Source organism: Lutra lutra, chromosome 9 (genome assembly GCF_902655055.1).
Source record: "Lutra lutra chromosome 9, mLutLut1.2, whole genome shotgun sequence".
Lineage (NCBI taxonomy): Eukaryota > Metazoa > Chordata > Mammalia > Carnivora > Mustelidae > Lutra > Lutra lutra.
This window is the reverse complement of record NC_062286.1, coordinates 55,967,776-55,973,558: the sequence shown is the minus strand read 5'-3', so window position 1 is coordinate 55,973,558 and position 5,783 is coordinate 55,967,776. Positions and strand designations below refer to the sequence as shown.

The 5,783-nt window shown below is 42.3% G+C and overlaps 1 pseudogene; it reads left to right on the top strand.

The window, feature by feature from the left end:
- The first annotated feature begins 5,179 nt into the window (after positions 1 to 5,179).
- LOC125110098 (uncharacterized) lies at positions 5,180 to 5,404 on the top strand (annotated as a pseudogene).
- The last annotated feature ends 379 nt before the right edge of the window (positions 5,405 to 5,783 follow it).

The window sequence follows — 5,783 nt, the reverse complement described above, 5'->3', positions numbered from 1 at the left end:
CAAAAGAAGATGTCCTGGCCTGAAACAATCCTTTTCTTTTCTTTCCTTTTTTCTTTTTTCCAGTCCTTTCTTTTCTTTTGATAATAATTTCCTTACCCACCCTCCTACTTATGAAAACCTTCCCTCTTGTACAACTCTTTGGAGCATCCCTACTTGCTAGATGAGACACTGCCCAATTCATGAATTGCTTAAATAAAGCCAATTAGACCTTCACATTTAGATGATTGAATTTTGTTTTTTTAACAGGCAGAAGATGTGATTAAGGATCTTGAGAAGAGGAGCTTTCCCTGGATTATCCTGCTGGGCCCTGAATGCTGACACATTAGGGGGATGCAGAGAGAGATTGGAGATTGACATGCAGAGACAGAGGAGCAGAGGAAGCAATGTTCAGATGGAGGCAGAGACTGGGCCACCAGCTCAGGAATGCTGGCAGCCACCAGAATGTGGAAGAGGGGAGGAACAGATTCTCCCTACAACTGCAGAGAAAATAGGGCCCTGCTGACACTCTGATTTCAGTTCAGTCATACTGGTTTCTAATTTCTAGCCTCCAGAACTGTGAGATAATAAATTCACGTTGTAAGTTTGTGGTTATCTGTTACGACAGCCACAGGAACCTAATACAGTCACATATGTGTGATATGTGAATCCATTATACAGAAAAGTTTGAGATGCAATGGTTTATTCTGCTGCCCATCTCTAGGAAACATTTGCCTATTTTACAAGGACAGTTTGGAAACCCAATGCCTTAACTCAAATGTGTAACCTTAGTGGGAAGGATTGCAAGGCCATGTCAGGTGAAGGGAAAGATATTTTGAGTTAAGAGCAGGAGGCTAATTTAGTGCCATTACAATGACAACCTTGACAACATTGCCTTTTCCATCTAAAGCCACCAGTGAGCCTTGATGGGTTTGAGGTCCATCGTAAATGTATGACCTTGAACAAGTCGTATGAGGACTCTCCATCTCAAATATTCATCTCTAAAATGGAGAGACTAAATCTTACTTTAAAATTAAGATTTGAATATTAAAGAAGATAATATATGTGAATACATAATGCTAATTATAACATATTATGTATTCAGCAGCATTATTATTATTTTTTGCACATGAGACCTTGAAGTCGAGGATATCAAATGATATCCTGAGTTGGATGCCTGTTACCTCACTAGCTTTTTGGGAGGATGACATGAGGACAAAGCAATTGCTACCATTCATGAAGGCAGATCAGGTGACAAATATTGTGTGAAATAAGTCACTTCATCATTAGAACAACTCTCAGGGGGAATTATGGCTCCCATTTTACTAGAGAATGATTATATCTTAGAGGGCTTACACAGGCCTGGCACATAGCAGGTACTCAATAAATGGTAGCTGATTCTAAATTTGGTCCCCATTGGGCCGGGCAATTTCTGCCCGTTCTACACTAGGCTACATGATGCTATTGCTTGAAGCAAATGAAAAAGGACCATAATTTGCTGGTCTTTGTGTTGCTTTTCTGTAGAGTTCATTTAAAAAATTAAGTACCTGCTTTGACTAAAGCGAGTAACAAGGCACAGCTTCCATCACAGACTGCCCAAGTCCTGAGGTGGGTAAATGAATGGAACCAAGGATCTCTGTATTGCAGCTTCCTGATCGTGTAAGGGCCTATTTAGCCAGAGCAGCCCCGCCCCGGTTGAATTGCCATTTTGTTGTTTATGCAGTAAAACTTAAATTGACCCTGCTCCCCTTCCCCCAGGGGATTTACTTAAGAACAAGTCCCCGAAACCAGCTCCAAGTAACAAAGCCCAGATACAAGGGTGGGTCAGGCCAGGTCGAGATATTCAATCAGTGGGGGCACATAATGTCTCCTAGCTACCAAGGAGTATGGGGCCGCCCTTTGAGCACCTTTTGGGCGCCAATTCTGACCAAGGTGATAGGCTGGTTCAAATGTCTACTAGGGTAAACTGTAATTCAATTGGTCACCTAGCATGACTGTGCAGCTTTCTTTGTGTATTGCAACCTCATTGGCCACCTGTGTGTGGCCAGGCCCAACCACATGGCCTTTGCTCTATAAAAGTTAGTCTGGAAAGCAGGGAGGGGTTGCCCTCTCTTTTAAGAGGTTTGTCCCCGAACGTTCGGTCTGATTCTTGATGCTTGGCGCTAAATAAAGCTTTGCTTGACTTTCACTTTGTATCAGTCTCGCTCCTTTAATCACGGATCCATTTTTGGGGTACCCATTTTTGGGGGGGACCCAACAATCGTTGAAGATTCTAGAGAAGAATTATGCCCATCCCAACCACCAGAAACATTCCTCATGCTTCCCTTTGAGTATACAGAGGAAGGTCCGTAAGCGGGTCTTCTCACAGGCAGCACTTTGTAAATTGATTATCATTTTTGGGAGCTTCCCATCCTCCGCTGTCCTTCAGGGCCTCTTGCACTGGCATCTAGGAGCTGCATCAGTATGTCAGTAATCCCTTTTACTACTCACCTTCAAAACACTTAGTGGGAGTTACACTCCAACCTCACCTCACGTCAAATGACCTGTGTGCAGGAGAGAGGCTTGGATTTCCTAGTTTGGGGTTAGGAATGAGTCATCGTCTGGGGCTCAGTGGTTCAGAGGGGATCAGGCAGGTAGATTTTGGCATAACGGATGGCGTTTTAGAGGCACAACACTGAAGGGGCCTTCAGTGCAATGCATTATCCATTTATAAGGAAAAGCATACCATGTTGACGCATTTAAAAAATACATTAACTATGTCCTTAATGATAATGTCAAGGAGGAATTCAGATTCTAAAACTAGGGGGACACTAGATACCTGTTTATCTGTAAGAAACAAAGGGGAAGAGAGAGAGAGAGAACATTTACAAGAGTGAGGGCACATCTAGACCAACAAGGAAAGGCATGTGATATTAGGGGAAGAGCAGCAATATCTAAAAATAATGATACCCCAAGGGATAAAAGGTTGCTGTGCTCAAGAGGTCTGATGCATAGTGAGACAATGGGTGTCATCAGGAAAATCCTGGTAGGCTTCAGAATGTTATGGCATTTCAGTGTTACCTTTGGGAGAAGAGGAGAGTGTTTAGCTAAAGCTGAAGAGAGCATTTACTTGATACAGAGACTCTCTATGCGAAAGCAAGACTACCTGCAGGAAAATACAAGGCCTCTCAAGGATTTTTTTTAATCCTATGATTCAGGGGTTAATAGACAGATTATTATATTTGGCTAATTATTTATTTAATTCAGGGCTAGGCAGGCAGACAAGGACAAGCCCAAGGGAAAGGCTCTAAAAATTCCTATGTAGAGACACATGTGCATCAGGCAGTCATTGAATAAAAAGGAAATTGTGAGATTAAACCCAGTTTAAAGGTGGAGTCAGTTGGCACAAACCTCACATCGGCGTATACAACACGAGATCTAACTCAGGCTCCAACCCTGCCCCCACCCCAGCATACAACAACACTATGCTAATAAAAGAACAGACTCTAGAACCTCAGAGGAGTTCAAGGTGACATTGTCAAAGAGAGTTTCCTGCTGTGGAGACCGAGGTCCAGAAGGGACTCACCCTCACACATACTGCTTATAAATAGCAGAATAGGGATTATACACTGAGTTCTTGGCTTCAGACGGTGACTCATCTCTCCTGCGTGTACTGAGCAAGGATTTGAACTCTTCTCACTGTATTTGAGAAGTGATGGCCTGCAAAGTATCCTTAACCTGGCCTAGTTCACCAATAAATAGGTTGATGCCCCAGAGGGATCAGGAAGTGAGGTCTTCTGTTGCCACAAAAAACTCTCCTCCTGATCTGACCCTACCCTTCTAGTGATTCCTATGGTTATTCCTAAAAACCCTCAAGAAATAGTGTCTAAAATTCATATTTTAGATGGAGGGATAATAGATTTAAGTCATTAGTGGCTTTTGGTCAGTGGTGAGCCTGTAAGCAGGAAACATTAAGGGTCCCCAGAAAAAGAAAGACAAGGCATAGCTTTTCTGCCATAAGAAAAGTCACCTTAGGGTGCTTGGGTGGCTCAGTTAAGCGTCTGCCTTCAGCTCAGGTCACGATCCCAGGATCCTGGGATCGAGTCTCACATCAGACTCCTTGCTTAGCGGGGAGCTTGCTTCTCCCTCTGCCCCTTCCCCTGCTTGTGCTGTCTTTTGCTCTCTCTTTCTCAAATAATAAATAAAATTTTAAATAAACAAAACAAAAAACAAAGAAAAGTCATTGTAGGCCCCCAGCCATTTTGTGATCTATGCCTGACTAGTACTACTTTCTCAGTACATTCTTGAGTTACCTTTGTAGGATCTAAACCCCTTCGAGCACTCGGATACCAAACCAACTAAAGCCAGAGAACTGGTGATGTCGACTCCTGCAGGCCCTGGTGACTCTGACCTGGACCTCAAAATGACTTTCGCTCCAATCCCAATTCCTGAATTCCCCATTGTGCAAGCCCCTTCATGAACATGTCTGCATCTTTAACTTAAATCTTCCCTGGTGCGGTTGTCCAAGGAAATACTGTTTGGAGAAACAGCCCAATATATCAGGATATTTCTCCCTTACTTGTTGGAAGTAAAACCCTTCCTTTTCCTATTCTTTGGCTTGTGTCTTTGGGCTTGACACTCACCAAGAGGCAAGCCCCGTTTCAGATAATAAGCCCATCAGATATTTCTGTAGTGATATTTAGCTGGGTGGAACGTAATATATGTAGTAAAAAGAGAAGTGGATTTGGGGGCACCTGGGTGGCTCAGTGGGTTAAAACCTCTGCCTTTGGCTTGGGTCATGATCTCAGGGTCCTGGGATCGAGCCCCACATCGGGCTTCCTGCTCAGCGGGTAGCCTGCTTTCCCCTCCCTGTCTCTCTCTCTGCCTACTTGTGATCTCCGTCTGTCAAATAAATAAACAAAAATTGGAAAAAAAAAAAAAGAGAGAGAAGTGGATTTGAAATTGGATTTTGAATAGCAGAGCCTGTTTTCAAAAATATATTGTAAAACCTTAATCTAATCTAACTTAATCTAATCACATGTATTTATTATAAAGTCCATCAATTAAGATCAATGGGGTTGCTTCAAAAAATTATTAATTGGGGGTTGGAAAAGATAGGTGCCAGCTCAGAAAGGCATAATATTTAAATGAGGAATTTTCTGTATAATCTGAAAGGGTCACTGTATAATCAATTCCAGAAAACTGGAACCAAAAATCAGTAGTTAGCTTTGTGCAGTGGCAGTATCGTGGCCAATGAGGTTTATCCGAGGCGCGATTATTGCTAATTGAAAAATCAGTAGTTAGTCTGGTGTCTCCTAACTAGTTGCATGCACTAAACAATGCTCATAGGATCTTCTACTGGGGAGAGAGAAGACAGTATTAAAACTTCAACTATTCATAGTTAATCTCATCTTTTAAAACACAAATTTTTGTATCTATGTTATACATAACTTATTTATGTATGTAATTTATAAATAAATTTACAGGTATTGAGGGATTGCTTAATTTTTTTATTGAGAGGATGTATGGAGCATGGATAGAGATAACGTGAGGCCCTTTCCATGGCTGGGAGAGACCTGGAACTGGTTAGATGTCCCTTCTTATTCTGCATAATTGAATTTAACACTGACTTCAAGTTACAAGGGAAATCTTCTGGCCAGTGCCAAAAAAAATTTTAGAGGTCAGGCAGGACTAGTTTCTATTCTAGGGTGACTGACAGTACTAGCATGCCTGGGATTGTCCTGGTTCTAACACTGACAGCCGCATGTCCCAGGACACCCCCTCTAATGCCTGGTCACTCCTCATCCAGCTTTACTGCTTGGAAACCA